General features: G+C 44.3%; 1 protein-coding gene and 1 pseudogene across 9 annotated transcripts in view; one reads left to right on the top strand and one right to left on the bottom strand.

Annotated features, from left to right (window-relative positions):
- The window catches only part of Arhgap17 (Rho GTPase activating protein 17), an 88,811-nt gene that overhangs the window by 8,374 nt on the left and 56,955 nt on the right, over positions 1 to 23,482 (top strand). The gene's annotated exons all lie outside the window — the stretch shown is intronic.
- LOC116104100 lies at positions 18,937 to 19,287 on the bottom strand (annotated as a pseudogene).

Below are 23,482 nucleotides of genomic sequence, written 5' to 3'. Positions count from 1 at the left end.
TCAGCCCAGTAACTCTCACCTCTTGGGTGATGATTTGCAGTTTTATGCTCTGGTCCTGGCATGACTCCCCTCCGAGGTGGTACCCCCGTCTTAGTCTCCAACATCTCTCACTAAATGTACTGCAGACATTGAACTCATGGCCTTCATCCTAAAATTCGCCTCATGTTCTTAACTTCCCTAAACCAAGGAGCACTAGACTTTTTTGCTTACAGGCTGAATCTGACACATCCTGTTTTGTCAAAGGCTTTTTGCAGCTAACACAGTCACAGACTACAGTAGTAGGGTTGAGTAATTAGAAAGGTGACCTGAGTGGCCCATAGAACCCAAAGAATTAACAATGAGTTTGCTGGGCTGGGGATGTAGCTCACTAGTGGGAGTACTTGTGAGTTCTGGGGTTCTGTCCCCAACCACCATAAAACAGAACAAATATCTCTTTTCCTTCCCCATGGATGCAAATGCCACCAGCTGGGGTTGCCCCAGCCATTTTACAAGTGCTGTTTCTCGCCCACATTTTGAATCCTGCTGTCACCATCTCCAGCTTTCTCTTCTTATCCTTTCATGTGCTGTCTGTTCTTGATAGACACCCATCTTTCCTGTAACCTCAGTCAGCCTCTCAGTTTCCACCTGGATGGAAGATTGTCTTCCAACTAGTTTTGCTTGCTTAAGGAGCACAGCAGTGAATTGTGTGGAAAAACGTGTTCTGGACTAGCATGAGTCTAAGAGAAATTCTAGGAGATAGGGCAGAGCTGTGGAAAACCTGTGCCAAATGAAGTGAGATCGTGTTTGACGTGAAAGCAGTGTCCAGTCCCTTTCCCTCAGCTTAAGGGCTGGTGACCTGGGCCACACCCTGTCGTTGATTGCAAGTTTGCGGCTGTATTGTTATTGGGTAGTGATTGTCCTAAGAAGTGTCTCTCTTCCACTCCCTTCCCACAGTTTTCCTTTTTAGGTGTCTGCCTTACCAGAGATGCCTTCTGGTCTCACCATCCATTTGATCTCTCCTTTAATGTTTCATTAGCATTTCTTCTCTAGTTTCTCATGTTCTTTCATATGAGTTGGTCAAACGTTTGCTTCATAAATGTTTTAACCCATAAGTCCTGGAGCAAGTCAAGAGGGACTCAGGTGAATACAAATATTCATTCAACAAATGTTGAGAACTGCATGGAGATTCTTCCAACTAATTGTCACCTGTCAGTGTAAACACTAGAAATCCACCAGCTTGGATTTCACATGGTCATCAGATACTTGCACATGTATGGGCTGAAGTGGCTGATTGAAGTCAAGTGCAGCCAGACCTGGGGGAGTCCACCGAGTATTCCACTCACGGCATGTGGGACTGCTAGGATTCAAGGTGTTCCGTGTACACAGGGGTCTCTGACATGTGCCTCGGGGCAGGAGAATGTGTTCAGTTAATGCTTCTCTGGATACTGAGCACCTGGGCATCATATGACAAACTTCTGAGCTACTACTAGGTGACAACAGAGTTGCAATAGGACAGAAATAACCTTAGGGGACATGGCACTCCGTATTTTTCGTCCTTTACTTTAATATCTTCTGCTTATAAATCAGACAGACTGCTGGCTCTACTTCGGCCCTCTCCAGCCTTCTTAGCAGGGACAGCCCACCCAGCACTTCTGTCTTCAGGTCACTCCATTAGAGGATGGTGGTCGGCATGCACTATCAACCAGAATAGAGGGGAGCTTTCAGAAATGTTACAATTGCTGTGCCTTTATTTTCTTTACTTGGTATTAACTGATAAGCATCTTTCCTCCAAAAAGAGGTTGCACATTGAAATTCTATTGTGTTATTGTCTTTATCATAGTCCACTTATAAATTTTTTATGTTTTTCCATTAAAAATTTCTTGGTAATTTCATACATGTATATAATGGATTTTGGGTCATTTTTACTCCCATTACCCTCCCTCATCTTCCTCTCTCTCCCAATGAAACCCCTCTTTTTAAGAAGCCCCACTCCTACTTTAATGACTTTGGTGTATGGCCCCTGAGTTTAGTTATGGTTGTTTGTGTGAGAAGGAATAGGTAATAAAGAATGATACCCACTCCACTAATAGCTATTAACTGCCCACAGTCCTTCAGTGGGGACTCATAAACTCCTCCCATAAATGTTAAAATGGTGATTGGACCTGTTTTGAGCAGGTTTATATGTCTCTTCTTCAGACCATTGTAATATCCTTATTGTGTTTGCATTTTGGGTATTAAGACTTACTAATGTACCAGTGACATCCCCTGAATTCCCAGATATCAAGATTAAAATACACAGTCTTTGATCACTACCACCCACTGCTAAAGACAGGCAGAACTGGTGGCTTTTGCCTATTTGCAGCCTATCATTAATTTTCTTTTCCAGTTCGAAGAGATCAATCATGATTTGCATGATTTGCAGACTACCATAGTCAGATATGGGGGTCCTGTGCAGAAGCTAAGAAAGTGAAGCTGCTTTGGACTTGAAATCTGGGAGCAGGTGTATCTCAGATATGTTGGGAGAGTGGCTAGGATGCTACATCACTAGGCTTAGAGGGGAGAACAAACAGGCCTAAGTGATGGCACCTAGACCGAGAGGGAGCCAGGACTACAGTGTTCAAGCTACAGAAGCACAGGAAGAGCTGAGGACGAGTCACAGTTGGCTGCTTGTTGTTGAAATAGGCTACAGAGTGGACTCGTCATCTCTGTGTTGTGTTTATAATATTCTTTCTTATGTGTTCTTGTGTCTTCTGCCTGCCCTCTGTGCTCCCACTGCTTCAGGATCTGCAAATGTACGAGTGCCAGTTCTGCATTGCCTCAATAACTAGTGGTCATAATCTGGTGTATTGATTTTTTAAAAATATTTATTTATTTATTATATGTAAGTACACTATAGCTGTCTTCAGACAGTCCAGATGTGAGCATCAGATCTTGTTATGGATGGTTGTGAGCCACCATGTGGTTGCTGGGATTTCAACTCAGGACCTTTGGAAAAGCAGTCGGTGCTCTTAACCGCTGAGCCGTCTCTCCAGCCCGGTGTATTGATTTTTAATCTGCAATTGTCCAGTCCTTTTCATGTGATCAGGTTTATTTATTTTTTTTGGCTCTTCCATTTTTGTTTAAAAAGGGATATTGATAATGCTTTTTTCTAGCTTCTAGGGAAACTTATAATTCTGATTGCTTGGAGACTCATTCCTTAAGATATTAATTGGGCCAGGTGTGGTGGCACATGCCTGAATCCCAGGACATGGGGGGCAGAAAAAGGAAGATGGTGAGTTCCAGGCAGCCTAAGCTACATAGTGACAACTTGATTGAAAAATCAAATAAATAAATTGGTAGTAATATTTTTTGGGTACCTTCATGTTAGGCCCTATTAGTACAAAAGTAAATGAATTTATTTGCCAGGAGTGCATGGTTTGGTATGTCTGATTTAGTAATCTATTGAGGAGCTTTGGGGAGACTTGGTAGATGCAAATCTTTCTGGGGTCATAGGGAGATTGGGCACAGCACTTCCTTTTATATACACAGACTTTTATGTGCTTCTCAAGTGTTTTCCTATTCTTGAGAACCTAACTACTTTTATTTTTTATTATTAGATATTTTCTTTATTTACATGTCATATGATTTCTCCTTTCCCAATTTCCCCTCCAAAAAAAGCCAAAAAAACAACAACAAGAACAAACCCCTGTTCCCTCCCTCCTCCCCCTGCTCGCCACCCCACCCTCTCCCGCTTACTGGCCCTGATATTCCCCTACACTGGGGCACAGAATGGAGAATATCATCCTGAGTGAGGTAACCCAATCACAAAAGAACACACATGGTATGCACTCTCTAATAAGTGGTTATTAGCCCAGAAGTTTGGAATACTCAAAGTACAATCCACAAACCACAAGAAACTCAAGAAGAAGGAAGACCAAAATGTGGACACTTCATTCCTTCTTAAAAGGGGGAACAAAATACCCATGGAAGGAGTTGCAGAGACTAACTATGGAGCAGAGACTGAAGGAAGGGCACTCCAACCTGATATAGCTATCTCCTGAGAGACACTGACAGTACCTGACTAACTACTTTTATTGGTTAATCTGGATGATATTAATGTGCTGTGTATAGTTGACTAATTACAACTGATCATTTTGTTATATCTTTGATTTATTAGTGTGTATATACACTATGTCTGTTCTATTTTTTTATTGTTTCTTTCATTTTTCCTCCTTTCTTCCTTTCCCCTCCTTTCTCCTCCCCTCCTTTTGGAAGCAGAGTTGCTGCTCCCCAGGCTGGCTTTGAGCTGCACTCCCTGCATGATCCTTGTGCCTTATCTTTCAGAGTAGTTGAGACCATAGAACATAACCATTGTGCAGTGACCTCTTCCCATGATTTCTTTTCTATCCTACTGTTAAGGCTCCAAGATACTTGTTGTTGTATCCTTATTGGCAGTATTGTTCTGTGGCAGGCCTGTGAGTGTGTTCCTACCTGGCTGTGCAGAAACATGATGAGGAATGCTTGAATCCTGTCTTACTTAGGGTTTCTGTTGCTGGAAGCCAGGACAGGGAACTCAAACAGGACAGGAACCTGGAGGTAGGACCTGATGCATAGGCCATGGAGGATGCTACTTACTTGCTTATCATGGCTTTCTCAGCTAACTGTTTATTGAATCCAGGACAACCAGCACACAATGGACTGGGTGGGACTTCCCACATCAATCGGTAATTATCAAAATGCTGTACAGGCTTGACTGCACCTGATCTTATGGGGGAATTTTCTTAATTGAGATTCCCACCTCTTGGATGACCTTAGTTTGTGTCATGCTGACATGAAACTATCCAGCATAAATCCTAGTGTTCTACTCTAGGTTCCTAGTGAAGTCTGTGCCTTAGTTAGGATTTTACTGCTGTGAACAGATGCCATGACCAAGGCTAAGGACATTTAGTTGAGGCTGCCTTACAGGTTCAGAGGTTCAGTCCGTTATCATCAAATCAGGAACATGGCAGCATCCAGGCAGGGATGGTGCAGAGTTCTACATCTTCATCTGAAGGCTGCTAGCAGAATATGACCTCCAGACAGCTAGGATGAGGGTCTTTTTTTGTTTGTTTGTTCATTCGTTTGTTTGTTTTTTGAGACAGGGTTACTCTATGTAGTCCTGTCTGTCCTGGAACTCACTCTGTAGACCAGGCTGGCTGCGAACTCAGAAATCGGCCTGCCTCTGCCTCCCAAGTGCTGGGATTAAAGGTGTGCGCCACCACTGCCCAGTTTAGGATGAGAGTCTTAAGCCCATGCCCACAGTGACACATCTACTCCAACAAGGCCATACCTACTCTAACAGGGCCACATCTTCTAATAGTGTCACTCACTGGGCGGTGCTTAAACAACCCATACAGTCTACAAACAACATTCCTTTCTATTCTGAGACACAACACGTAGTGTGCCTCTTACTTGAGTCTGTGTTATAAGGTTGGCGGGTGAGTATTTTTGCAGAAGAATGCAAACCTGTCCTTTAATGATACTTTCAGAGCCGATTGACTTTCACCATTGGCCAACATGTTGACAGTCAGCTTATACTGGAATGAGGTGTTCTCGTGGGTGTAATCTGAGAAGGAACATGGCAGATATGCTTCTCAGTGTTGCTTAGAGATGAGGAGGAACCATTATATTCTGGTGCTGAAGCAGGTGAAAGTGGGGCTTGTAAACTAGGAGAGAGGACATCCTTCTCCAAGGTGATAGGATCTCAGCCTCAGAAGAGTGGAAAAGGCAATGTGACCTGCTAGGGAGGCCAAGCTGGGCTGACAGGTTTGCCTCTTACTTTTTTTATTTTTATTTTTTCCTTCTTGAACTTCCCTCACCTTCCAGTGATGGCTGGTTGGAATATGAGTTTTAACAGGAAGTTAGGGAGGGTGACTCTGCACTCCTTTTACTTGTGTATATGTAGGAATGGGGGTGGGAGGCAAGGTCTCACTGTATAGCCCAGGATAGCCTGGGATTGACTATGTAGCCCATGCTGGCCTAGAACTCATGACAGCCCTTCTGCTTCAACCTTCTAGGTGTTTGGATGGCAGTCATGCACCATCATGGTCAGCTGTGAACTATGCATTTCTAATAAGAGTCCCATGGGCCAAGTCCATTTTACATGGGCCCTCTGTTCTGTGTGGCTGCCTGGCAGGTTGCTGGGTTTTTATTGTTCTGACTCTAGGGAGAAAAAATGCACTTCAGACAAGGAACTGAAGGGAGAGCAATGGTAGAGGACCCGAAATGGATTATAAGTGGCAGTATGTTCATATTGCTCTTAAGGAAGTGGTTAGCAAGTCAAGAGGCAGCAGACTTAATTGTAGGCTCTGACTCTTTGGGCATTCTTAAAGAATAGAAGCTTTGCTGAAGGTTTTAGGTAGAGGTTGTAACAATCCTGGGGCCAGAACTCCTCCCTCTGTCCAAGAGGATCTGGGTGTAATTTCATAGGCTCTAGAGGCATCAAGGACAAGAACACCGAGGTGAGGAGACCTCACCTCCAGTGTGGCAGTTCAGCAACTCCAGCAGTGCTCCACTAGCGCTCCATGCCTGGCTACTCTCTAGAGAGAGCGCTCCATGCCTGGCTACTCTCTAGAGAGATGCTAGCAGTGTTTGTCCGTGCTCTTTCACTAGTCTTTAGAACACTCGCTTGCATGTTAAATGTGAGCTTCCCCCAAGCAGAAGTGTTCTCTCAGGAATAAGAATTCGTAGTCATCAAATTATTTCCTCACAGAATCAGTTTTCTGTGCACTTAGTTGACTGTGTTGTTCTTAAAGATCACACTGTGGGGTATAGTGAGAGTGCGCTGAATTGAGTGAGCCCAAGGAGCTGAGGAGCCACTGTGCTGATCTCACATCTTGCCAGCGAGCATACTCTCTGGTGCTGTCTCTCTCCCTCTGCCTTATTCCTTCTCCTCTCTTCTCTCTTCCTCCCTCCCTCTATTTCTTTCACTCCTTCTGTCTCCCTGCCCTGCCTCCTCTCTCTCTTTTACCTCAGCTTGGTCAGCCCCTGTGCTGTGCTCCAAAGGCTTCTGACACAGCAGTAAAACAAGCCCCAGTATGTTTAAGACATTGGCACGTAGAAAGAGGTATCATAAGACATGGAGGAAATAGCGTAAGAGAACAGATTAGTTAGCATTGTGGACCAGTCAGGTTAGATATCACCTCACCATCATATGCCAAAGTAAATCCCAACTGGATCTAGATTTTATACAGTGCTGAGGTCAGGTCAGTGTTAGAGCACTTTTCTAGCATGCTTGAAGCCACTGGTTCCATGTCTAGTATAAGGAAAAACACCATAAAAATTAATAGAAACAAAAGCAGCTTATCATAGAAAGTATTTTGTAGCTTAGTATAAAAGTGCAGAGAAAGGCCTGGCAGTGGTGGCGCACGCCTTTAATCCCAGCACTTGGGAGGCAGAGGCAGGTGGATTTCTGAGTTCGAGGCCAGTCTGGTCTACAGAGTGAATTCCAGGACAGCCAGAGCTATACAGAGAAACCCTGTCTCGAAAAACCAAAAAAAAAAAAAAAAAAAAAAAAAAAAAAAAAACCAAAAACAAACAAACAAAAAAGGGCAGAGAAAGAACAATAGATAACTTGCAGATTTGAGCAATTAAATTTTGGGCAGAGCTCAAAATTGCCTAGGTGCTCAAGGCCTTACGTTTAGTCCTCAGCACCACAAAATAAGTAGCCTTGTCTGTTGTGGCTTCATAATGAATGCTGTGTTGCCTGCTGTTTGGAAGGAAACAGTAGCCACAAATGAGGGCTAATACCCCAGTGTGTGAAGCTCTCACTTTAAAGAACACTGGCCTAATGTGCAGATAAAACAGAACATTTATGGCTGCATGCAGATGACTAGGACTCAATGAGACTCTTCTTTTTTCTTCTTTTTGTTGTTTGTTTCATTGAAATGGGACCTTGCTATGTAGTTCTGGGTGGCCTGAAGTGAGTCTGTGTAGACCCTCCTGGCCTCAGACTCACAGCTCTGTCTACCTCTGCCTCCCCAGTGCTGGCCACTGTGCCTGACCCTGACTGTTTTCAGAAATGCAAAGCTTTAAGATTCAAAATTTCACCTGCAAAATTGTATGCAAGATAATGGTGTGCTACTGTTGGAGGCTGGGAGGGCATGCTGGGTGCACACCACCACTGGGGATGGAATGGATTCTACACCACTTCTAGAATGTCATGCTGATCCTTTGTCAGCTCTGACCACAGTCTCCCTTCTTAGAGTCCCCTTCCTTCAGTGCAGTTCCTTCAGAGCTTCTGCTGTGACTGAGTCAGTCACTCCATTTCCTCTTGGACATCACTTTCAAGACTTATTCCAGCTGGCCTTTCCTTTCATCTCTCCTGCAAAATGCCTGACTTTGGCTTCTCTCCTGTACCTGGGATATGGGGTGTATCACAGAAAGAGTCCAGTTGTGTAGGTTGGCACTGCCAAACCCTACTGCCTCTAGCTCCTTTGGCCTTAGTCCTGCCTTCCCATTGCTGGCTCTGGTTCCCAGTCCATCTTCCTGAGTGCCTTTGCCAGACTTTCACTTTTATCACAGCAGGCACACCCACTCCCCTTGCTTACCTTCCCAGTTTTCAGAGACTGGAGGCGCTTCTGCTGCTCTCATGGTCTAGTTGACAGGCTCTGTTGCTGTCGTGTTGGCAGGTGAGTCTTCACCCTCCTTCTTCCCAGGCCCTGGCTCACTCTTCTGCCTAGCCCCCTGCCCCCCCCAGCACAGACCTCTGTCTTCTCTGTAGATAACAGTTTTCTCCTCCCTTCTAGGTATTGACTTCTTGTCAGTGGCCTGCATCTTGTCCTTTGATACCCATTTGGCTTATTTTTGTATCCACAGGACATAGCCTAAAGAAGGCACCCAACAAATACTATTTTAATGGATGAATCCCAAACCAATTGAAATTGAAATTTAAAATTTTTATTTATTTATCTTCATTTTTTTTTTTTTTTGAGACAGAGTTATTCTGTGTAGCATTGTCTGTCCTGAAACTGACTTCTAGACTAGGCAGGCCTATCCTCTTGCCTCTGCCTCTCAAGTGCTAGGATTAAAGACTTGTGCCACTGTGACCCCATTCACTTATTTATTTTTATTTCATGGGTATGACTATTGGCTGCATGTGTATCATGTAGCACATATGTGCTCTTGCCCATGGAGGCCAGAAGATGGTACCAGGTATAACTAGAGTTACAGATGATTATGAGCTGCCCTATGCATGCTAGGAACCAAACCCAGGTCCTCGGTAAGAACAGTCTGTGCCCTTAACTTCTAAGCTGTCTCTCCAGTCCTGAATTGAAATCTTTAAATCAGTTTTTCTAGGAATTAGAAAGGAAGTGATAGCAGTATTCACTTTTAGAAAAATACAGGGAAAGTTATTGAAGTAGGTTTTGAGGGGTCGCAGCTGTCCTCTCCATCCCACGCACTGTCCTTCATCCCAGCCTCAACCCTCATCTGTTCCTGACCTCCACTCTCCTGCCACCTGTCACTCAGCCTTGACTTTTTAACATCTCTCTCCTGGCGTCTTCCCTTCCTTCTACAGGGATTCTTTCTCTGTTCCCTGCTGTGGATCTCCCTTGTGGATCGGCCTGTCTGCAGGTCCCTGGAACTCAGCATTTCCAGGGCTGATCTCATTCGCCCCACTAGATCTCTGAGATACTTTCTCAGAATGAAGACTGCTGTGTCCAACAGGTGTTCAGTAGATGCTCTTCGTGGTTATGTGAGGTTCCTTTTCCACTTACAAGGGCTGCTCATCACCACTGGTCAGTTCCTGCTCAGTCCACGTTGGAGCACTTTCCTGCCCCCTCTGCAGAATGCCAGCCTATTTGTTTAGGCTCTCCTCTTCTCACCTGAGCCCCATCTTTTTTATGGCTTTTGATATTTTCTTCCTTGGTCTTTATCTTAGACTTTACTATTGTTGTGATGAAACACCATGACCAAAGCAACTTGGGGAGGAAAGGGTTTATTTGGCTTACATTTCCACAGTGCTGTTCATCATGAAAGGAAGTCAGGGCAGGAACTCAAACAGGGCAGGAACCTGGAGGCAGGAGCTGATACTGAGGCCATGGAGGATGCTGCTTACTGGCTTGCTTAGCCTGCTTTCTTAAAGAGCACCACCCACAATGAACTGGGCTCTCTCACCAATCACTAATTAAGAATACCCATGGAAGGAGTTGTAGAGACTAACTGGAGCAGAAACTGAAGGAAAGACAATCCAGAGACTGCTCCACCTGGAAATCCTTCCCATATTCAACCATCAAATCCAGACACTATTGTGAATGCCAGCAAGTGCTGGCTGACAGGAGCCTAATATAGCTGTCTTCTGAGAGGTTCTGATAGTACCCGACTAATACAGAAGTAGAGGCTCACAGCCATCCATTGGACTGAGTACAGGGTCCCTAATGAAGGAGCTAGAGAAAGGACCCAAGGAGCTGAAGGGCTTGCAGCACCTTAGGACAAACAACAATATGAACTACCTAGTACTCTCAGAGCTCCCAGGGACTAAACCACCAACCAAAGAGTATACATGGTAGAACTTACGGCTCTAGCAGCATATGTATAGCAGAGGATGGCCTTGTTGGTCATCAATGGGAGGAGAGGCCCTTGGCCCTGTGAAGGTTCTATGCCCCAGTGTAGGGGAATACCAGGGCCAGGAAGCAGGAGAGGGTGGGGTAGTGAGTGGAGGGGGCAGGGGGGATGGACAAGGGTTTGTTTTTGTTTTTGTGTTTGTTTGTTTTGTTTTGTTTTGTTTTTGGAGTGGAACCTGGGAAAGGAGACATTTTATGACATGTAAATAAAGAAAACATCTAAAAAAAACAAAGGAAGGAAGGAAGAAAGAAAGAAAACATCCTATAGACTTGCCTGTGGCCCAGACTTATGGACAGGGGAGCAGAGGCAGAGGCAGGTGGGTTTCTATGTAGTAAGTTCCAGGACAGCCTTCTCTTTGATGATCCTAGCTTGTGTCAAGTTGACATAAAACCATCTGGCACAGCCTCCAATATGTGGTCCCTCTCACTTCTTCCACACAGTTACCTGGAGAACTTTCTGTAAGAACAGCTACAGTAATGATAGCTAATACTTGATTTTTTACTAGATGTCAGCACTGTTTCAAGTTTAGTCTTGTACCAGCCCGTTTAGACTCAGCAAACCCTGGGAAATGATTGTCTAGTCCCTTTTTGCCAGTTAGATAGGCGTACAGGTCATAGACCTGGTACATCTATTTTTCCTGTTTTCTAGGAAGCAGGCACTTTGCCCATCTCTCTGAATCTTTCAAGTATGTAAGGTAGATATTCTTCCTAGCTTCATTTTCTAATAAGCACAGGCACAGAGCTTACCAAGTAATTTGTTCATGGTTGCTCAGGTCTTTGGTGGTGGCTAGATTTGGCTCCAGGCTTAACTCTTAGACATGTTTCCCCATCCTAAGAAGCTAGTACATTCCTGGGAAGAGGCTTCCAGATAAATTTATGGAATTCTTCAGGGTTCTGGAGTAGTTGTAAAATTTATGTTCTTTCTTCAAGGTTCTGGAGTAGTTGTAAACATTTGGGGACTAGTGGGAAGTAGCCATGCTCCTACTTAGCATGATCAGGGACCAGCACTGTTCCAGAACACTTGAATAATCGCAAGAGACCCCTTCAGTGACTTAGTGGTAACCATTCATGTTTTCTGGAGTCTCTGGGTGACTCAACATGATTATAAGTTGTCTATGGGCTTCTAATGCAACAAATCCCTTCTTTGGCCATGCACTCCTGCCATCAGAGTGGCACACATTCATAAATTTTGTTTGAAATGCCAATTCTAACCGTATGAAAGTTCATAGAGTTGTAAACATTGGGCCTGATTAATCTTTGTGCGTGATGTTTTCATTTGCACATTTTTAAAAAATAAAGTTAATAAGATTAAAAACAAGTCACGAAAGTCAGCACAACTGGCCAAACTTTGGGTAGCCACCACAGTGCTGAGTGCTTGATCTGGTCCATTCAGTCTGCTATATAATACATGAGGGGTAGCCACCACAGTGCTGAGTGCAGGCTCTGTATTCCTTTGCCACAGTTGTCCTAGAGGAACTGGTGTATGTTAACATTGCCCATCCACTCAGTGGTCTGCTGCACCTGCCTCTGCACAGGAGAAGGCCAGGATAGGAGATTTCTCTGAATTGGAGATTGTCTTGCTCTCTGACTTTGGCAGCCCCATATGTTAAACCTGAGCATCATGAGAAAAAGACCAGTTCCACATATTTGAGTAAAATTTGAAGCAAGTTTTAATTAAATGCTAGCCAGGATGGTGGACTGTAGCCAAGACCATTCTGGAATTGCCAGCAAATGATGAGGAGTCACATTTTGCAGAGGCTTATAAAGGCAAACCAATAAGGCTATGTCTTTCTCACCAGGTCCAATCAGGGCCCAGCATACATCCTGATGTACTTCCTGCCTACATAACCTTCCTTCTATATATAATCAAGCACATCTGGTGCGGTTGGGTCAAACAAACTTGTTTAGGGGAGTGAAAAACCTAAAACAACAGCCTCCAGCATTTCAGGAAGTGTCTGACCTTGGGCAAGGGGCTCACAGGCTAGAGGCATCTTTGTTTTATGGCTCTCTTAGCATGGTAATTAAAACTTAAAACACAACTTCTGCTTACGCACACACCTCCGGCTTAGGTACTAGCTGTGTCACTTGTACATTCATATCTACAGGCCTCTTCTTAGATTAGATCTCAGAAGTCCCTTCTTTCAGGAAGCCTTTTCCACATCCAGGATCCATGTTCAAGGTTCTTCCTGTTTCTTCATTTTCCCTACAAGAGGTTTTGGATTTTTATTTTTCTGAACAGACAATTGAACCTAGGGTCTTGTATATGCTAGGCAAGTACTCTGCCACTGTGCCACATCCCCTCTTCTGCAAGTTAGTGAACTTGTCTGTGCCTAGGAGTCTCATCAGTGAATTGAGTATAGTAATAGTATCACTCCCGAGGCTATCCTGAGGCACAGTAGGTAGTTTATAGCAGGGTGGGTCTTTACAACGATAGTGTCCAGATTCAGACCCCACTGCTAAAATCTAGGCAAGTTATTTCCCTGTACCTCAGTTTCCTCACCTATAGAGTGGGGATAAAAATACCTTCATTACAGAGTTATTTTGGGTTTAGTGGAATTATTGCTGACAGAATACCTGGATCACATAGAGCCTCCAGTAATGGGCTCAGTAGAGCTGTGGTGTCAGGAAATCCAGCTTGCTGAGACTTCCCTGGTGGAGTGCTCATTGCCTAGAAGAAAATAGTTAATTTTCCTCGATAGTCTGTCAGGACAGGGACCATATCTCTTACTCACGATGGGCTCATAGAAGGGAACCAAACAAATATTTATTCAGTGACTGAATCATGAGAATGTTGTGTTTTGAATTCAGTGCCTCTGCATGGCCCCACTCAGCTTCCATTAATTATTCTGTGGATCCTTTTGAGAACAAGCCATGAGTTTAAAATGAGTTTTCTGTTTTGAGATTCTGTAGTAGTATTCATCTACCAAGCACTACCCGACCTTTAGAAAAAGTGAGTAAGATTTATAGTGCTCCACACCCAGGGTCTTCCTGTTCACCCCTCCAGCACAGCCTCACCCAGTTTTCCAAGTGAACAGATTTTCCTTTCATTTTGTGAGCATGTTCCTCTTGAACCTTCTGGGCTGCTTCTGATTTGTGGTCACTAGAAACCTGGATGAGCTCAGCTATTCAGGTTCTCAGCACCGCTCCTGTCTTGAAATGTTTGTAGAGACAGTCCTGCATTTTCAAAGCAGGTTTGGATATTCTCTTCTTGGCTATCTAATTGAAGCATTCTTAGCGTGGGAATGATCATGCAAATATATAAATATATAAATAAAATGAGATCTGGAAGGTAAAGGGATGCATTTTTAGATCCTATGGTTAGTTTGTGGTGGCAGTAGCAGCAGAATCTGTCATGAGAGTGGAAGAGGGACACAACTTTGTTTGGTGCTAAGGTTTCTTCTTGAGACTCAGAGGCTGGTCACACTGTCATTCTAGTGGATGCCAACCTCAGAAAATAAGGATTGGGCTGTAAAGGTTTCTATCATCCTATTAGTGTATTGAGAGTATCCTCATAAAAGATGATAATGTCACGTTACATTTTTAACTTTCTTTTGTAGTACTGGGGTAGCGCTGAGGAGCTTGTCTGTGGTAAGTAAGCGAGTGTTCTACCACTGAGCCACACCCCCACCCGAGACCTTTCTGAATGGTAATATTAGCAATCTGGTATTAAATGGGAAGCTCTCTTGATAGGCATTCTAGGTTCTCAAGGTTTTTAGTTTATAAACACTGGCCCTCCTACCACCTGGTCTTTCTGAAGGGTTCCCTCAGTGAGTAATGTATAGACAGTGATTTTGCCATATTAACTAGCCTGTTGAAATGGCCACTTACCGTTGGCTTTGTGTCTGTGTTCTTGAATGTACCTTGGCAGCTAAGAGGCCTGGGTCAGTCCCTACCTCTGTTCTTGTATGCCACAGTCAGAATTTGTGTTTCATTTGAAAGTTTAACCCTGGGTCCTTAGATGGCAAAGATCTAATGGTATTCCTCAAAGAAGGCAGGCTCTTAGGCAGATCCCTTCCCTGCCCTGCCTTGCTGAATCCAGACACTTCCACAAGGCTTTTCCATACCCTCTCCTAGAGCCATCTACAGTTGCAGGGGTTGCTTGGGAAGCCTGTCCTGGCCACACAGATCATTACTCTCCTGTGAGTATGGTTGTTTGTGTACATTTCTGTCTTTTCCCATGAGCTTCTCAAGGGTGGGGTGTGACTCCCCTCTGCCTCTTTTTCCCTCTCCCCAGTTCTTGACATTTAGTTTACTCCATAAATAATGGGTGAGCTAATGGCGATTTAAAATCTGAATGCCTTAGGGCAAGTTCATTCTGGGCCTGGTACTTCAGGTAGAGGCTGGCTGTGGTCTTGTGAGCACTCCTCTGGGAACTGCCTCCTGTAGCCTTGCATTTTGCAGCTTCAGACGCTTAGCCTTTAATTGGAGGACTGCACTGCCTGCACCTGGAATCCTGTCTCTCCCTATCCTGTTTATTGTGTACCAGTGGTTCTCCCTGGTGGCTCCTGTCGCACTTAGTTTTCCTGGAAGGCTCTTCTGCCCCTGCCCTCTCTTAGAGGTTCTCTTTTGTTACCTTGAGGTCTTTTTGAACAGTACCTTATTCCCAAGAGAAACTAGAGTGGCTTGTTAACTTGGGAAAGGTCATCTTTGAATAAGACATGGTTTTTATCTGAAGAGTATTTGAATTTGTTATACTTCTGAACAGCTGACTCTCCCATAGACCATCACTGGATGCCTGGGATCATTGTAAATGAGAGAAGTAATCACAAAGGTGGTGTTGGGGCTGGAGAGGTGGCTCAGTTGTTAAGAGCCCTAACTGCTTTTCCAGAGGACCTGGGTTCAGTTCTCATGTGGTTACATGGTAGCACACAAGTTTCCTTAACTCCAATTTCAGGAGATTCAGTGCCCAATTCTGGCTCTTCAGGCACCAGGCACACATGTGATGCAAATGTATACATACATGCAGCCAAAACACATATGCATAAAATAAAAATATAAATACATATGAAAAAAGGAAAGAGTTGTGTTTCTAAGTATCCAGTATGATGGTATTACTATTTTTATTTCTGTTGATAGTTATGACTTCCATTTTACACTGGAATAGACATATAAAGTCAAGGACATCTGGCTTTACAGATCTACTTCCTGGATCCTGTCACACCCTAAATCCATCTCTTTCCCTGAAATGAAACTCAGACTCTTATCACTGGGTGACTTCTGGAAGCAAAGAAGGCAAGAGAGTAGTTCGAGCCATGAGTCACACGCTTCAGAGGTACTCCGGGCAGCACTGAGCTGGGAGGATTGTGCCCTCTGCCCAGTGTGTGAGAGGCTTTAGGCTAGGGACACTACCATGTCACCCCATGCCAGCTGTGCTTGGGGATCAGCTACAGAGCTTTTTCTGTAAAGGAATGGAACAGGGGAGGGAGAGGGCTGTGGAGAAGATACCTGACACTGACCTCTGGCCTCCACATGTGCTCACGCAGGCGCATGCATACATGCCCTAAACATTTAATCATCTGCTGCCAACTCCCAATGGTTCTGTGTTGGGTCCAGGCATGGAGATGGAGATATTGAGTCATGTTTCCCTTAGGACAGGGGCACATCTCAGAAGTGTATTGTGATTTCATCTTTGTAGGCCATTATGGAGTATACTTACACATGTAGTTGATACACTTGCTGTGTGATATGGCCTGCTTTTCTGTTGTACAACATATAATGGAGATTAAATAAATCCCTAGAGAAAATGATCAGAACCAGAGAGTCAGATGCAGGAAGCTATAATAAATAAAGAAGTACCTTTCTCTGTCTCTCTTTCCCTGTCTCTCTCCCTTTCTCTCTCTCTCTCTCTCCCTCTCTCTCTCTCTCTCTCTTTCTCTCTCTCTCTCTCTCTCTCTCTCTCTCTCAGGACAGGTTCTTTTTATTACATAGCCTTGGCTGTCCTGGAACTTACTGTATAGACTGGGCTGGCCTCAAACTCAGCAGTCCTTCTGCCTCTGGGACTAAAGGTGTGTGCCACCTGGCGTAAGAAGTACATTCTAAAATAACAATGAAAAATGTAGTTGTGATGATTAGCATTAATTACAACTTGACACATCTAGAATCACCTAGGAAGAGGATCTTAATGAGGAATTGTCGGCACTGGGTTGGCCTATGAGCATGTATGATGGTATTACTATTTTTATTTCTGTTGATAGTTATAATGACTTCCATTTTACACTGGAATAGACATATAAAGTCAAGGGCATCTGGCTTTATAGATCTACTTCCTGGTTCCTGTCAAGGTATTTTATCACAGCAACAGGAATGAAACTAGAACAAGGAGTAAGTACAAAAAGTGGTCGCCATTGTCTTCAATCATTATGTAGTACTATATATCCTGGACATAATTGTCTGTGCTGTTTTCCTGTAGTGGGCTGCAAGGGTGTGTTTACAGCAGCATCTCTACAAATGTGTGAGAAATGCACCGTGCTCCCACAGTGCACTGTCCTTTGGTGATGGAGTTTTTAGCTGCATCTTATGGGACTGTTTACCAGTGCATGAGTTTGGTCCATCAGCGATTATAGCGTCATTAGGAGATACTTGTTCTACATGTCCAACTCATTTCTAGTAAATTTTTCATCACCCCAAGTAAGATCCTTCATCCCTTTTACAGTGAAACCTGATAACCATTCCACTCAGCCAGCCATGCCAGGAGTCGAGCAACTCAGGCTCGACACGGAGCCACTGTTTTTATCTTTAGTATTATTCTTTTCATCACTATTCTTTGGATCTGGAGTAGTTCACTAAAAACAGAAGGTCCCTCCCAGGGCTGCCATTTACATCAGCTGAATGCCACAGCTGCTTTGTGAGCTGAATTAGGAACTGAGTTATCATCTATAACCTGATTTCTGTGGAAACTCACTTTCCAAAGTCAAGATGTAGTAGCGCTGTAGTAGCACTTTGTGTGTGTGTGCCCGAGCTCTGTCTGTTTATCTGTGTGGATAGAACCTAAAGCCTTTCACATCTCTTATATGCTAGACAATTATTCAGCCACTGAGCCCCACCCAGACTGCTGGCGACTTTCTGTGTGGTTTTCAGCTTTTCCTGGCCTCTTGTTGCCTTGCATAGCAATAAGCAGGCCTGCTTCCTGTAACTTCTCCCATAGGCCATGGCGTTCCATGCCTTGTCTGCCTCACAGTAACTTGAATGTTTGGTGGTGGTTGTTGTTGTTGTTGTTGTTGATTTTACCTGTTTCAGGTTTCAAAAAGAAACTTTGCAGTCTGAAACTCTTCTCCAGGTCAAGCAGGTGAAAACAGACCATATAAGTGGGCTAGGGGTGAACTTCAGAGATTCCTCTAGGACACCACTGTGAGAAGTGCAGGGTGCTGGTGGCGGAGAAGTTTCCTTGCACCCTGCCATAGGCAAGAAGTTTTGGTGGCACGCTTTGAGACTTGGGCCATGTGATTAGAGTAGGGCTAGCAAAAGATTCCATTTCATGTGCCAGGGGGAAAAGGCCAGCCAGCAAGCAGAAAACTCTGGACACGCTCACATATGTGAGAGAACTATAAAGTGTGACTGTTGGGCTTAGTCACCAACTGGGATTCAATAATCATCTGAAAAGATTGAGTTAAGATTGATAAGGCTTTATGTCTGATAAAATAAAAGTAAACAGATTAGCTCCATCTTAGAGAAGCTGGACAAACCCTCGGTTTGAAATTCAGAGTGTAGACTACTTAGCTTTCTTTGCCTGTGCTGTTGCTTACGTACTCTATATGATCTTTTCCAGGAGAAAAGCACCCTTTCCTTTTGCGTGTCGTGCATGGGAATCCCTTGCCCCCATATGACCCCTTTAGAGGTCTGTGAACGCACAGCTTTCTCAACTATTTAGTGGGATGTGAAACAAATCGTTTGATGTATAAAGTATGAGAGGGGCCTTTATTTTTAAAAATCCAATTAAGTAGATTTCAGATTCCTTTTTAGCAGCTCAAGAAGATAGCAGAGCTGGTGAGAGAAAACAGTAAGAGCTCACCCAGGCCTGCAGCTCTTTGGGTTTTGGAAGCATTTGTAACAGGATTATATAAACTTGAATTTCTAGGGACAGAGATCCACTTCTTATCTGTAAGCCTGGCCTCTGTCATTTCCCTATGGATACAATCATGATGTGTGCAGTCTCCAGCTGTGTAGAACACTGGCATTCTTTTTTTTTTTTTAATCTTTTACATTTTATTATTTGATCAAAATAATAACCTTGGAAAAGAGATATTTTTCACATCAGAATGCACAGCAGGGATCCAGGAATATCTTGTTAGGATATAACAAAAGTTAAAAATCACCCTGGAACCACTGGCCACAGCTTAACCTGTGTCCAGGTGGGAGCCACAATGACTGGAAACTGGCTTTACTCCAAACACTGGTCTAGTTCCAGGGTCTTCATGGATTCCTGTAGCTTGAGCATTCCTTTTTCCTGGCGCAGGAAGTACCTCTCAGCCATAGACTGAAGCATCCATTTAGCCCGAAGCTTATGGTTGGAAGAGCCATAAATTAAGACCTCGGTAAGTTTGGAAGATTCCAGAGTCTTCAGCCCAAACATGGACTGGCTCACCTGCTCGATGTGAGGCATGCGAGATCTCTGTGGGCCAAACAGGGATTCTAGCACCAGCATGTTGACTTGGAATACTTCTGGATCTTTCAGGTCTTCAGGAATTTTCACCCACGGGGGGATATCTTTACGGGTCTCAAGGATTTCCATCTTAATTCCTGACAAGGAACCAGATTACAGGGAAGACTAGATCAGGCTTAACCTTGATGACCCACAGCTCTAGGTTTCAACACTAGCATTCTTAAAACAGCTGTAGCTTCCTTGTTTTGTTTCTAGGTAACTAGAACTTAAGTCAGTTTATTAAAAATTATTTCAACACTCTATGGTAGATTTTTGTTGTTACATATCAAAGTGATGTGTGGGCAGGACTGTGATCTTACATGTGAGTATGTAAACCAAAGGCAGCTGTGTGGTCTCAGACATGAGATGGCATTGGTGTTTGGTATCAGTGTTGATGCTTCATCTCTATGCTTGTTTACCCCAGATACCATATCAAGGCTAGAATTATAAACCTCTATACTGAAAAGGATCAATTTTTAAAGGTGAAGTCTTGGGCTGTAGCCAAATTCATCCATGTTGTTATCTACTGCTGCTTTCAGTGGAGCTGAGCAACCAACCATAGCACAGTATGGTCTGCAAGCCTGGAATGTTTATTTCTTTGTCTTTCCAGAGAAAACTAGCCGAACCCTTCCTTATATAGAGAACTGTGCTCATTTCAGTTTTGCCCTGAGGTTTGTTTATGAATAGAGACCAAAATGAAGATACTGTACTGTCTCTGTGCCTGAGGGGTGGGGAGGGGTGAGGAGAGACACATACTGTCTCATTGGTTCTGTCATCACTGACTAGCCCTGAGATGTGCCTCTGCTTCAGGGCTGGATCAGTTCTGCCACCACCATTCACTGTAGTTAGGCACATCTTGAATATAATGCAAAATATTGAGAAAGAAAATGTAGTGGATACTAACCTTATATACTAGTTCACAGAATGACGTTGAAAGGCTAGCTTTCGAGGTCTCTGCCATGCCCAGTGAGAGCTGCTGATGTGGACCAGGTTGGCATGCACTTTCCATAAAGGCCCTGGAGCTCTGATGACACTAACTCAGCTCTGCACCCAACAGTCATAGGTAGTGGCAGTGCTAGGCCTGGCAGTGCTCCAGGAGACTTTATTTATAGACTATGTTTATTTATCCTAGCTTCATTTCTGAGACAGTGATAAAACACCTTCACCAAAAGCAGCTTGGTGGAGGAAAGGTTTAATTAGCTGAAATTCCAGATTATAGTCTATCCTTGAGGAGAAGTTAAGCTGGGAGCTTAAGCAGATGATCATTTCAAATGCAGTCTAGAGCAGAGAGAGACAGATGCCCGATGCTGTCTGCCCATTGCTGCCGCTTTTGCTCTAGGCTTGTTTCTTCCTCTTACATGGTCTAGGATCTTCTGTCTAGGGAATGACACTGCCCACAACTGTCTGGGTCCTTCTGTATCAATCAACAACCAAAATAATCACCCACAGACATGCCTGAGGTAGACAGTTCCTCAATTGAGGCTTTCTTCTCAGGTGATTTCAAGTTATGGCAACTTAAAGTTTTAACACTGACCATCAAAAACATACACACATGTGCACACATATGCATGCATGTATGCACACTGATTGCAAATGCTGACATTTGAATTTCAAGTGCTATAAAACATTATTCCTCCTTTTAAAAATTATTTAAAAATAATAAAAATTCTCTCAGCTTCTCTGACTGGCTTTGGCTTGCAGATGTAGTTTGCTAAACTCTGGGATAAACAAGAGTTAAGGCTGCAGGATGAGGTATGCTGGGTTTGAATCAAAGTCTCTACTTGTGTGGCCATAGGCATATTACCTTCCACAGCCTTAGTTTGCTCATCTGGATATGGAGGTCGTAGAAGCTCCTACCTAATAGAGTTGATACAAGAATTGAGGGAGAGACCAGCTGAGACAGCTCATCTGCCTAAGATACACCTCTGCGTGTCTTAGCTGTGGTGTCTCAGCTGTCAGTAGGGCTTGCCCAGGTATCCTACAGCCCTGGCAGAGCTGTCTGTGAGATGAACATTGATACTCTGGACCTGTCTTTAGTCACAGTCAAGCAGACTCCACAGAAGGGGAGGCTTGGAAAGCACTGCCTTAAGTTCATGTAGTGACCATCAGTGTGTTTAAACAGGTGATGGCACATGGAGGCATTTACAAGGTAGGCCGTGAAAGCAGTGAGGTAGGCCTGAGGGTTCTGACCTGTGTGGATGGGTGCCATGTATGCATGATTCTATATTTGTGTGAATGTATCACTGAGATCGGGCTCTCAGCCTTGGCACTGTTCATATTTAGGACCTGTGGCTAGCAAGAGGATGCTTGCTATCTCTACAGCTGTCCACACAATAGTCTCCAGAACTTGTGCATGTATGGCTTTGTAATGGCAGAGGGGAGCCAAGGCTCCATGTAGATGGAAGGGGCAATTACACTGGGTTTTCAGGTGGTCATCACAGGGGCAGTGGCCATGGAAGGAAGGAGTCACTGACAGTCCTGACAGGAAGCTGTGACTGGGAAGAAAAGCACAGAGTGTATATTGCATGCTGCTGTCCTGAACAGTACAGGAAAGGACTAAGGAATGTGAGTGGCTTCCAGGAGCTGGAGAAGGAAGGAAGTGGATTCTCCTCTGAGTGTCCAGAAAAGAGCCTGGCTGTACTGACCCCTGAGTTTCTGCCCAGCCAGTCCTGCTTTGAACTTTTGACTTCTAGAATTGAAAGCTAATAAAACATTTGTATGATTTAAGCCCTCAGTGTGTGGCAGGGCGTTCAGCAGCAATGGGGAGCTAATGCAGCCGTAGACTCAACCCCTGGTTCTCCGCACTGGTGAGGAGAACACAGTGTGCTGTGGTGAGTGGAGGCCTTTCTTCCACTCCCAGCACAAGTCCAAACTAGATGTCCCTGGGGGATTGAGGTGGTGGTAAGAGGACAGTCACCTCTGGCTGGGAATCACTAGTTTAGATTTGGAGCGACACAGGGAAGGATGCATAAGTTGATAACAGTTAGCTCCACCTTCTGTGTGGAGTCACAGGGTAGAGGGGTGACTTTCCCTCCTCTCTAATCTAAAAGTTAAACATCTCTAGTAATATAGGTGGGTTTACTCTTTTGTTTTGGCTTTCTGATATATAATCTTACTAAGGCCAAGGCTGACATTAAACTTGCTATTATTAGCTGAGGATGACTTTGAACTCTGACTTCCTGTCTCTCCCTGGTAAGCCACTGGATACATACAGGCCTGCACTACCATGTTCATCTCTTTCCTCCTAATTTTTTAAACACATTAATTTTGTGTTTTAGTGGGTTTTGCTGGGGAAGGCAGTCCTTCACACCACAACTGCTCTTCTGCCTGGCTCCATTGGCATTGTTTTACTGCTTCTTTTGAAGTAAAAGTTGGTTTTTTGCATTACCTGTCAAAACAGTGATGGTGTGGACTTCTGGGTCTCTATCCCTGACCAGGAAGCCCTGGAATTCCCATGGCAGATGTTCTAGGCACCTGTTTATGTAGTAGTGATCATCTTAGAGACAGCATGGGAATTTACAGCAGTGGCATTTGGTGTGTGGGTGCCACCATGACAGTAGCTTTGCTGTAAGTCAGCCCACGAGTCCATGAGAGGATTGTCAAACCAGCTTGAGTTTTCCCATGAGGCTGCTGTGCACTACTCTGAGCATTACAAAACTCTGCTTTTGTAAGTTGAATGATCCAGTTTAGAAATACTAGGGGCTGGAGAGATGCCTCAGCGGTTAAGAACACTGGCTGCTCTTCCAGAGGTCCTGAGTTCAAATCCCAGCACCCACAAGGTGACTCACAACCAGTTTGGAAATATTTATGTTTTTTCTTTGCCCAGTAACTGGGCTGAATGAAACATGACTGTAGGGCTGAGTTCCCAGACCTCATCCAGGGACAGAGAAGCATGTGAAGGAAGCAGCCACAGCAGTGCTCTGAGGACTTGAGACTTCCAGGGAGAAATCTTAGGACTCTAGAAAAACTACAAGAAGAATCCCACCTTGAGGAGGTGGTGGTAGGTTGGGCTGGGATAGGGCTCAGCAGATCACAACACTTGATGAACAAACGTGACCTTGGTTTGAATCCCCAGCACCCATACAAGCCTGTAACTCCTGCAACAGAGCACAGAGACCTACAGACCTACAGATTCCTGGAGTTTTAACTGCCAGCCACCCCAACCAAAACAGTGACCTCCAGACTGAGTAAGAGACCTGGACTCGAGAGTAATAGATGACACCTGATGGCCTTTCTGGCTTCCATATATGTGTATGTGTGCACACATGCATCTCTTTCTCTCTCT

This window comes from Mastomys coucha, unplaced genomic scaffold (assembly GCF_008632895.1).
Source record: "Mastomys coucha isolate ucsf_1 unplaced genomic scaffold, UCSF_Mcou_1 pScaffold21, whole genome shotgun sequence".
Lineage (NCBI taxonomy): Eukaryota > Metazoa > Chordata > Mammalia > Rodentia > Muridae > Mastomys > Mastomys coucha.
Note: the sequence above shows the minus strand (reverse complement) of the source record. Positions and strands in the feature narration are given on the sequence as shown.